Below are 12,046 nucleotides of genomic sequence, written 5' to 3' on the forward strand. Positions count from 1 at the left end.
GTTTGACCATGATGTCTCCTGGTCTGTGAAGGATGTTTGAGCCATGGTCATCCCCCCAGCGCTCTGGGAGCCATGACACATGGGGCCACCAGATGTAGCTCTTCAGGGCTGGCACTGAGACCACAGACTGGACCCACGGTGAACCATCCCGGTGCCATCCCAAAACGGCGAGCAAGCCCCTGGGTGGCAGGATGGGCCGCTCTGGGGTCAAGGCAGGGGCCAGGCACACGGGCTGCGGGCTTGGGGAGTGGACCTTGCGGAGGGGCCTGGGGCTTAGAACCCACTAGGGAAAGAGAAGCACGTGTGGAAGAGAGGCCTGGAGAGCTTCCAGAAGGAGGCAAGGAGGCTCAGAGGGAGAGGAATCACCAGAGACGGACACCTGAGTTCAAGCTTAGCCCCGCCCAGGCTCCTGGCCCGGAACTCCCTCCTCTGCAAAACGCGGGGTGTTTCTAGGCCCAGACTCCTGCTTGGTGAAATTGAGGGTCGTGTCACTGGTTGAATGGTGTCCCCCCACCAAAATAAGAGGTCCCCCAGAAAGTGAAAATGTGGTTTTATTTGGAAAAAGGGTCTTTGCAGATATAATTAAGGATCTCAAGATGAAATCATCCTGAATTAGACCAAGACTTAAATCCAATCATGAGTGTTTTTATAAGACAGGGACAGGGGCCGGGCGCGGTGGCTCACGCCTGTAATCCTAGCACTTTGGGAGGCCGAGGTGGGTGGATCATGAGGTCGGGAGATGGATACTATTCTGACACAGTGAAACCCCGTCTCTATCAGAAGAAATACAAAAAATTAGCCAGGCGTGGTGGCGGGCACCTGTAGTCCCAGCTACTTGGGAGGCTGAGGCAGGAGAATGGTGTGAACCTGGGAAGCAGAGCTTGCAGTGAGCCAATATCGTGGCACTGCACTCCAGCCTGGGCGACAGAGCAAGACTCCGTCTCAAAGAAAAAAAAAAGAGAGAGAGAGAGAGAGGGAGAGAGGGAAGGATGTGAGATTCAGACACACACGGGAAATGGAACAGCCTGGGAAGACAGAGACAGAGGCTGGAGCTGTGTGGCCACAAGCCAAAGACACCTGGAGCCCCCAGAAGCTGGAGGAGGGGAGAAGGCTCCGTCTCTGGAGCCTCTGGCGGCAGTGCGGTCCTGCCCACGCCCTGACTCCGGACCTGTGGGCTCCAGGACAGAGAATCCCTTTGCACCATTTAAGCCCCGGGCTTGTGGGTACTTCCTCATGGCAGCCCCGGGGAACTGCAGTAGGAGAGGGACTCTTTTTTTTGAGACAGAATCTTGCTCTGTCACCAGGCTGGAGTGCAGTGACACGATCTCAGCTCACTGCAACCTCCACCTCCCGGGTTCCAGAGATTCTCCTGCCTCAGCCCCCTGAGTAGCTGGGATTACAGGTGCCCGCCACCACGCCCAGCTAATTTTTGTATTTTTAGTAGAGATGGGGTTTCACCAAGTTGTCCAGGATGGTCTCAATCTCTTGGCCTCATGATCCGCCTGACTCGGCCTCCCAAAGTGCTGGGATCACAGGTGTGAGTCACCGTGCCCGGCCGGGAGGGACCCTTAACCTGGGTCTGGCCACAGCTGTGAAGAGCTGCTGGGTTCAGCTGCAGGCCACACACCCTGTGACCTGGGCTGACTTCGTGCCTCAGCCAGACTGCAGAAGGCCGCAGGGAGCTGTGGGTGTGCGGACGCCCCCTCCCCTCTCTGCAACTGGGTCATGGAGAGAATGAGAGCAGCCCCCACGGGGTCAAGGGATTGAAGATGGGACAAATGTCAAGGGGATGGAGGAGAGTCTTTTGGAAGGAGATGGGGGTTCTGCAGCCCCAGGGTTCCGATAGAGTGGGCAGAAGGGATGATTTTGTCTGGTGCTGTAAGGAGTTGGGGGGTATCATGGAGCAGCTCTGCTTCTGGGGGGAGCCCCAAGTGGGGTCAGTTTGTCATCTAACTACTGGGGAGGCCGGGGAGAGGAGAGGCACCTCCAAACTGGGAGGAAGCCGGACGTGGTGGCACACACCCGTAGTCTCAGCTGCTCGGGAGGCTGGGGCGGGAGGATCACTTGAGCAAAGGAGGTCGAGGCTGCAGTGAGCCAAGACTACACCACTGCACTCCAGCCTGGGTGACAGAGCAAGACTCTGTCAGCAACAGCAACAAAAAAAATTGCAAAAGGAGAGGATATGACAGGGCTAGGTGCAAAGACCCTGGGAGGTGGGGTGGGGAATTGCCCGGCGGAAGGGAATGACAAAGTGTGAGGAGGCTGCTGGGTGACACGCCAGGGCAGGGCGCAAAACTCGACTGGCCAGGACCTGCTCTAGGGGTTTCCAAGAGATGCAGTGATAGGGGAGCTGAGGCCTCCCAGCCAGGGGTCAGGGGTGTCACCGTGCTGGTCCCAGCACTTCCAGAGACATCCAAGGGATGAGCTCACTCCCACTGCAGGGTTGCTCAGCTGACACATGAGAGTCTGAAGTGTCTGTGGCCTTTGGGGACAGCCCAAGAGTTGGCCAGAGATGGATTCTGCTTTTTTTTGTTTGTTTGTTTTTTGTTTTTTTTGGTTTTTTTGAGACGGAGTCTCTGTCGCCCAGGCTGGGGCGCAGTGGCCAGATCTTAGCTCACTGCAAGCTCCGCCTCCTGGGTTTACACCATTCTCCTGCCTCAGCCTCCCGAGTAGCTGGGACTACAGGCGCTGCCACCTCGCCCGGCTAGTTTTTTTTTTTGTATTTTTTAGTAGAGACGGAGTTTCACCGTGTTAGCCGGGATGATCTCGATCTCCTGACCTCGTGATCCGCCCGTCTCGGCCTCCCAAAGTGCTGGGATTACAGGCTTGAGCCACCGAGCCCGGCCCTGTTTTTGTTTTTTAAGAGACAGGGTCTTGCTCTGTTGCCCTGTCTGGAGTGCGGTGGTGCAATCATAACTCACAGCAGCCTTGACCTCCTGGGCTCAAATGATCCTCCCACCTCAGCCTTCCTAGTGGTTGGAACCACAGGCACATACCATTGTGCCCAGCTAATTTTTTGTATATTTTGTAATTTTTTGTAGATCTTGTAGAGACGGGGATTCTCCATGTTTGCCCAAGCAGGTCTCAAATTCCTGGCCTCAAGTGATCCTCCCGCCCCAGCCTCCCACAGTGCTGGGGTTACAGGCACGAGACACTGCATCTGGCCCAGTCTGGACTATTAAAGTTGCTGCCTGAGGCCCTGGATCCAGTTGTGCCTGAAAGCCAACTTTCTTTCCATTGTAAGAGCTAATAGGAGTTGGAATAACTCAAACTCTAACCACCTACAGGGACCACATTTCTAACCAAGGAGCTGGAAGAATTTTCTAGAAGGACTGGGGCAGCAATGGCAAAGCAAGGATCCCGTGCATTGGCCTCTCCATGTCTTGGCACAGCTCAGGGAAGCCAAGGGCTGAGGCCTGGCCTGTGTCCTGGGCACAAAGTCTCATTGCTATTGTCACTCACCTCCTTTGACTCATGGACTTGGCGTGGTGGAGTGACCCTAGTCCAATGTCTGCTGAAAACCCCCTGTTCCAGGTCTCATCAGACAAGGGGGATGCTGAGGAGCAGGGCTGTGGTTCTCCCATCTGTAGGCTCCACGTGGGAAGGACACACCAGCCACACATTGTGTGCCCCTTGGGATGTCCCCAGGGCAGAGACTGTCCCCCATGTCCACCAAGCATGAGGAAAATGGTGAGCTCTAGAGACAGATGCCTAAGCCCCTCTCTGCCACGCCACCTTCCTGGGCTGTCCCTGGGCGTGTCACTTCACCTTCTCAACCTTGGTTTCTGCATCGGTAGGATGGGGAATTGGGGACTTAAACGGGGGTAAGCCACCAGCTGGTGAGAAACAGAGCCTAGCACAGGGTGAGCACTCAGTAAGAGCTGGCCCGCTATAAGTGCCCTCACAATCACTGACCTCAGATGCTTACATTCAGGAGGGGATGGATGGGTGGGTGGATGGGTGAATGGGTGGGTGGGTGGCAGGTGGGTGGTGGATGGTGGATAAGTAGACGGATGGATGGATAGATGGATGAGTAGATGGGTGGGTGGATGGGTGAGTGGACGGGTAGGTGAATTGGATGGATGACTGGGTGGTTGGATGGGAGATGGGAGTGGGTGGGTGGACGAATGGATGGATGGATGGGTGGGTGGGTAGATGGATGGATGATTAGATGGGTAGATGGATGGATGTGTTGGTGGGTGGGTGGATAAATGAATGGAGGGGTGGGTGGGTGAATGGATGGGTGGGTAAATGGATGGATGGGTGGGTGGATGGGTTGATGGATGGGTTGGTGGGCGGATGGATGAATGGGTGGCTGGGTGGATGGATGAATGGGTGGACAGGTGGACAGGTGGGTGGATGGGTTGATGGATGGATGGATGGGTGGGTGGGTGGGTGGATGGATGGATAGATGGGTGGATGGGCAGGTGAGTGAATGGATGGGTGGATGGATGGCTGGTTGAGTGAATGGATGGGTGGGTGGATGGATGGGTGGATGAGTGAACAAGTGGATGGGTGGGTTGATGGATGGGAGGCTGGGTAATTGGTTGGATGGATGGATGGATGGATGGATGGGTGGATGGATGGATAGATGGGTGGATGGATGGGTGGACAGGTGGATAGATGGGTAGATGGATGGGAGGGTAGGTGGATGGATGGATGGATGGATGAATGAATGGATGAGTGGGTGGATGGATGGATGGATGGATGGATGGATGGATGGATGGATGGATGGGAGGGTTAAATGGATGGGTGGATGGATGGATGGATGGATGGATGGATGAGTGGGTGAGTGGATGGGTGGGTGAACTGATGGATGGATGAATGTGTGGTTGTATGGGAGGATGGGGGAGTGGGTGGACGAATGGATGGATGGATGGGTGGGTGGTTGAATGGATGGGTGGGTGGATGGATGAGTGGATGGGTGGACAAGTGGATGGGTGGGGGGATGCATGAGTGGATGGGTGGACAAGTGAATGGGTGGGTGGATGGATGGGAGGGTGGGAAAATGGATGGATGGATGGATGGATGGATGGATGGTTGGATGGATGGACGGGTGGGTGGATAGGTGAACAGGTGGATGAGTGGGTGGATGGATGAGTGGGTGGATGGTTGGATGGATGGATGGGTAGATGGGTGGGTGGATGGATGAGTGGGTGGATGGTTGGATGGATGGATGGGTAGATGGGTGGGTGGATGGTTGGATAGATGGATGGATGATGGATGGATGGATGGATGGATGGTTGGGTGGATGGATGGATGGATGGATGGATGAATGAATGGATGAGTGGGTGGATGGGTGGATGAGTGGGTGGATGGTTGGATTGATGGATGGATGGATGGATGGATGGGTGGATGGGTGGATGGATGGGTGGATGGGTGGGTGAGTCAGGAGCTCAGAGGAGGGAGAGATGAATTCTGCCCAATGAATTCTGCCTGGGGATGCTGCAGAAGGCTAGACAGGGGCTGGTTGGATGTGGGTGTCAAAGGGAGACAGTATGGCAAAGGTGTGGAGGTGGGATGACAGGGCACACTCAGGGAACAAAGAGTAATCAAAGAACAGGTGAAAATAATGGGAGATGATTTCAGAAAGTGAATTGGGGTATGGCCTTTGGCTTCTTCACCCCCTGCACAGAACTGTCTCACTCACCCCCTGTACAGAACTGTGATGGGAGATCCTGTTCTTGCTGCAGTCTACCTACCTCACCCCTAAAAAAAACCATACCAGCATGTGCTGGACTTCACCAGCCAACATAATTTAAGTCTAAATTTAAATGCAATTACGCACAGATGGCTGGTGGCTCCCGTATTAGATCTTTCTAGAATCTTCTAGAATGTTCTAGTCCAGCGTTGTCCAATAGAACTTTCTACAATGATGAAAACGATTATGGGAATGGTCTAAATCTGCGCTGTGTGATACAGAGTCACCAGCTGTGCATGGTGATTTGTCACCTGAAATGAGGCGAGGACAACTGGGAAGCTGAATTTTTTATTCTACTGAGCTTGAATTTTATGTATACATATATTTATTTATTTATTTATTTATTTATTTGAGACAGGGTCTTGCTCTGTCACCCAGGTTGGAGTGCAGTGGTGTGATCGCAGCTCACTGCAGCCTCTGCCTCCCAGGGCTCAAGTGATTCTCCTGCCTCAGCCTCCCGAGTAGCTGGGATTACAGGCACTTGCCATCACACCTGGCTAATTTTTATACTTTTAATGGGGTTTTACCATGTTGGCCAGGCTGGTCTGGAACTCCCAACCTCAGGTGATCCACCCACCCCAGCCTCCCAAAGTGCTGGGATCACAGCTGTGACCCACTGAACCTGGTCTTCTCTATTTTTTTTTTTTTTTTTGAGACAGAGTCTTGCTCTGTCACCCAGGCTGGAGTGCAGTGGCACAGTCTCAGCTCACTGCAAGCTCCACCTCCCAGGTTCAGGGGATTCTCTGCCTCAGCCTCCTGAGTAGCTGGGATTACAGGCATGCGCCACCGCGCCTGGCTAATTTTTTGTGTTTTTAATAGAGACGAGGTCTCACCATGTTTCCCAGACTGGTCTCCAACTCTTGAGCTCAAACGATCCACTTGCCTTGGCCTTCCAAAACGCTGTGATTATAGGTGTGAGCCACCTGGCCTGGACTTATTTATTAAGTCAGGGTCTCGGGCCAGACGCGGTGGCTCACGCCTATAGTCCCAGGACTTTGGGAGGGCGAGGAGGGCAGATCACGAGGGCAGGAGTTCAAGACCATCCTGGCTAACACGGCGAAACCCCGTCTTTACTAAAAATACAAAAAGTTAGCCAGGCGTGGTGGCGGCGCCTGTAGTCCCAGCTACTCGAGAGGCTGAGGCAGGAGAATCGCTTGAACCCGGGAGGCGGAGCTTGCAGTGAACCAAGATGGCGCCACTGCACTCCAGCCTGGGCGACGGAGCGAGACTGCGTCTCAAAAAAAAATAAAAGTCAGGTTCTGGGACCACTGGACACACATCTCACCAAGGACCAACCAGAGAAGAGGAGGCAGAGGTGCCAGCGTTTAGAGGCAGTGGGAGGAGAGTGCCAGGAGAGAGGTCCTGAGGCGGTTTGGCTCTCATCTCTCATCTCGGTTGTAATCACCATGGTCCCCACGTGTGGAGCGAGGGAGCGGGAGGGGGGTGATTGGATCACGGGGGCGGTCCCCATGCTGCTCTCCTGAGAGTGAGTGAGATCTCACGAGATGTGATGGTTTATAAGGCAGTTTTCACTGCTCTTCCTCTCTCTCTTTCGCCTGAGTCAGGTAAGACACGCCTGCTTCCCCGCCAGCGTGGTTATACGTTTCCTGAGGCCTCCGCAGCCGTGCAGAGCTGTGAGTCTGTGAACCCTCCTCTGTTTATTAATTACCCAGCCTTGGCGGGGCACGGTGGCTCCAGCCTGCAATCCCAGCACTTTCAGAGGCCGAGGTGGGAGGATCCATGAGGCCAGGAGTTTGAGACCACCCTGGCCAATATGGTGAAACCCCCATCTCTACTAAATATACAAAAATTAGCCAGACGTGGTGGCGGACGACTGTAATCCTAACTACCCGGGAGGCTGACGCAGGAGAATTGCTTGAACCCGGGAGGCAGAGGTTGCAGTGAGCCGAGATGACACCACTGCACTCTAGCCCGGGCAACAGAGGGAGACTCCATCTCGAAAAAATAAATGAAAATAAATAATCAAACAATAAATTACCCAGGCTTGGTAGTATCCTCCTGCCTTGGCCTACTAAAGTGCCGGGATTACAGGTGTGAGCTCCTGCACCAGGCTTCACGGTGAGAGTTATAAGCCAGAGACCTCCATCCTTGTGGTCCCTGAATTACCGGGGGGTGGTGGTGGGCGGTTTGGGGAACACAGATGGGAATTAATTCCATAGGTGTTTATTATAATTGGTTGAGTGCCTTGTTTATTGCCAAAGCCCACAGTGGATAAGAACGCTCTCGGCTGGGTGTGGTGGCTCACGCCTGTCATCCCAGCACTTTGGGAGGCCGAGGTGGATGGATCACCTGAGGTCAGGAGTTCGAGACCAGCCTAACATGGCGAAACCATCTCTACTAAAAATACAAAAATTAGCCGGGTGTGGTGGTGCATGCCTGTAATCCCAGCTACTCGGGAGGCTGAGGCAGGAGAATTGCTTGAACCCGGGAGATAGCGGTGAGCCGAGATCACGCCATTGCCCTCCAGCCTGGGCAACGAGAAACTCTGTCTCACACAAAAAAAGGTGGGGGGCGCTCTCTGCTACCCCACTGCCGCCCCGACCCCATTGAGACCCCATCTCCTTCCCCATCCCGACCCTGCAGCAGCCAGGGGGGGACCAGAACGGCACGTTCTCTGTCGCCACCGTGTGGTCAGCGCCGCACATGACACCCTGCCCCGCAGCTACTTCGGAGCCCTGAATCCCCGGGAAATTTCCGGGACTTGTCCAAAGTGGAGACGCAGGTCTCTTCGCTCGGGGCTGCGAGCTTCCCCCGCGCACAAACGGGCGCAGCTTTTCCCCCGTTTTCCTGCCGTTGGCCGACCTTCACCAGCAGTTCAACGCTCGTACGCAGTGGGGGCTCATTAAATATTTGCTGATTGGCCGGGAGCAGTGGCTCACACCTGTAATCCCAGCACTTTGGAAGGCCGAGGCGGGCGGATCACCTGAGGTCAGGAGTTCGAGACCAGTCTGGCCAACATGGTGAAACCCGGTCTCTACTAAAAATACAAAAATTAGCCGGGCGTGGTGGTGGGCACTTGTAATTCCAGCTACTAGGGAGGCTGAGGCAGGAGAATCTCTTGAACCCGGGAGGCAGAGGTTGCAGTGAGCCGAGATCACGCTACTGCACTCCAGCCTGGGCGACAAGAGGGAAGCTCCATCTCTAAACAAACGAACAACAACAACAAAATTGCTGATTGAATGAATGACTGGCAGGGGACACAGAAATGTATTGTTCCTTTACCCAAAGCAGATCCAGTCTCGCCCAGTGTTAGGGGCGACAGAGAGAGATCTGGACACCCCACGCCACCCAGAGAGTTTTACCACTATCCTTTCAAGGGCAGAAAATACCCCACTTCATTGGCTTTTTTCTTTTTTCTCTTTTTATTTTTTGAGACGGAGCCTTGCTCTGTCGCCAGGCTGGAGTGCAGTGGTGTGATCTCAGCTCAGTGCAGCCTCCGCCTCCCGGGTTCAAGCGATTCTCCTGCCTCAGCCTCCCAAGTAGCTGGGATTACAGGCACCTGCCACCACGGCCGGCTAATTTTTGTATTTTTTGTAGATACAGGGTTTCACCATGTTAGTCTGGCTGGTCTTGAACTCCTGACCTCAGGTGATCCACCCGTCTCAACCTCCCAAAGTGCTGGGATTACAGGCGTGAGCTACCGCTCCTGGCCCATAATTTTTTAATTTAAATTTTTATTGAAATAATTGTAAATTCACATGCAGTTGCAAGAGGAGGGAGGATCCCTTGAGCACAGGACCGCAGGAATTCTTCTAGGTTGCATTGAGCTGTGATCCTGCTACTGCACTCTAGCCTGGGTGATGGAACAAGACCCTGTCTCAGAAAGACAGGAAGGAAGGACCAGGTGCTGTGGCTCATGCCTGTAATCCCAGCATTTTGGGAGGCCAAGGCAGGTGGATCACCTGAGGTCAGGAGTGCGAGACCAGGCTGGTCAACATGGAGAACCTCGTCCATGGTGAACCTGCCTCAGCCTCCGGAGTAGCTGGGATTACAGGCACCCACCACCACACCCGAGTAATTTTTATATTTTTAGTAAAGATGGGATTTCACCATGTTGGCCAGGCAGGTGTTGAACTCCTGACCTTGTGATTCGCTCACCTCGGACTCTCAAAGTGGTGTGATTACAGGCATGAACCACCACACTTGGTTTTGTTTTGTTTTGTGTTTTGTGTTTTGTTTTGTTTTTGAGATGGAGTCTCACTCTGTTGCCCAGGCTAGAGTGCAGTGGTGTGTTCTCGGCTCACTGCAACCTCCGCCTCCCGGGTTCAAGTGATTCTCCTGCCTTAGCTCCCCGAGTAGCTGGGACTACAGGCGCCCGCCACCACGCCCGGCTAATTTTTGTATTTTCAGTAGAGACAGGGTTTCACCATGTTGGCCAGGCTGGTCTCGATCTCTTGACCTTGTGATCCACCTGCCTCGACCTCTCTAAGTGTGGGGATTACAGCCGTGAGCCACCGCGCCCGGTCGGGACAGGCTTTTTTCACTCAGCGTAATTCTCTGGAGTCATCAGGATTTTGAAAACACCCCGTGGGACCCAGACTGACCTACCTGCCAGCACCCCATTTTTTCATAGATTGAGGAGAACCAGTGCCTCAGTGTTCCCATCTGTAAAGTGGGAGAGAAAAGGTCCCCGCTCCCGGGCGTTGCCAAGGAGCAAGGAAGCTTTATGACGTCACACACAGTTGCCACGGGCAGCAGCCAATCCAGCTGGCCTCAGAGGTAGCCGCCCTTGGCCCCGCCTTGCTTGTTGGTGATTGGAGTAGGCATAATGTCACGTGCTCCCACAGACCAATGAGGAGGTGGTCTGGAGGCTGGGTTCAGCTGTAGCCTCAGCGTGGGAAAAAGGGTAAAACGGAGCTTTGGGGTCAGGCGCCGGGCCTCACGCCTGTAATCCCAGCACTTTGGGAGGCTGAGGCGGGTGGATTGCCTGAGGTCAGGAGTTCGAGACCAGCCTGGCCAACGTGGTGAAAGCCCTTCTCTACCAAAAATAGAAAAATTATCCAAGCATAATGACGCCTGTAGTCCCAGCTACTTGGAATCCTGAGGCACGAGAAAATCTCCTGAACCCGGGAGTCGGAAGCTACAGTGAGCCGAGAGCACGCCACTGCACTCCAGCCTCAGTGACAAGAGCGAGACTCTGTCTTAAAAAATAAAATTGAGCTTTGGAAATTCTAGCCAGGGCAAGTTTTCCTTCTCTCAGGAAAACTTGTTTCCAAAAAGAAAAAGAAGGAGGAGAAGGAAGGAGGAGGAGAAATAGGAGGAGAAGGAGTAGCCGGAAGAACAGGGGAGAAGGAAGAAGGGAAAAAAAAAAAAAAAAAAATCTTTGAGCCAGGGCTGGAGTGAATTCATGACCATTTCTCGAAGTTCCAACCCTTGTCAGCATCCAAATAAGTGAGGCTATTAATTTTATTTCTGGCAGCACACAGTTCACCCATCTAAGGAAGATACCAGAAACTTTAGCACGAGGGCAGTGTAGGTGCTTTCCCATCTCTGGAAGTTCTTTTTTTTTTTTTTTTTTTTTTTTTTTTTTTTGAGACGGAGTCTCGCTCTGTGGCCCAGGCTGGAGTGCAGTGGCCGGATCTCAGCTCACTGCAAGCTCCGCCTCCCGGGTTTACGTCATTCTCCTGCCTCAGCCTCCCGTGTAGCTGGGACTACAGGCGCCCGCCACCTCGCCCGGCTATTTTTTTGTATTTTTTAGTAGAGACGGGGTTTCACCGTGTTAGCCAGGATGGTCTCGATCTCCTGACCTCGTGATCCGCCCGTCTCGGCCTCCCAAAGTGCTGGGATTACAGGCTTGAGCCACCGTGCCCAGCCTCTGGAAGTTCTTATACCTAGAAATAAGCATTGGCCCGGGAGGTTAGAAAATTAATATATTCTGTGGTTGGTTTATTTTTAATAAACCACCATTGTGGGCTTGGGGCTTGGGAGACCGCACAGATTGTTGCTGTTCTTGACGCCTACAAGCAGATGGAAATAAATACTCTAGGTAGGTCATTTTGCAAGACACACAGTTAAACACTCTGAAGATGTTTTGTCTTTTTCTCCCTAGAAACAAATGTTCTGGGCAGAAATGCAGCTGTTTCTTGCATCTTTTGGATTGTGTATTAGTACTGGGTCGCAAACTACCTTCATATTTGGTGTCTGGGCCAGGTACGGTGACTCACAGTAATCCCGGTGCTTTGGGAGGCTGAGACGGGGAAATTGCTTGAGGCTAGGAGTTTGAGTCCAGCCTAGGTGACAGAGCGAGACTCCATCTCTCCATAAAGAAAGAGAAGAGGCCGAGCGCGGTGGCTCACGCCTGTAATTCCAGTGCTTTGAGGGGCA

This window comes from Macaca thibetana, chromosome 19 (genome assembly GCF_024542745.1).
Source record: "Macaca thibetana thibetana isolate TM-01 chromosome 19, ASM2454274v1, whole genome shotgun sequence".
Lineage (NCBI taxonomy): Eukaryota > Metazoa > Chordata > Mammalia > Primates > Cercopithecidae > Macaca > Macaca thibetana.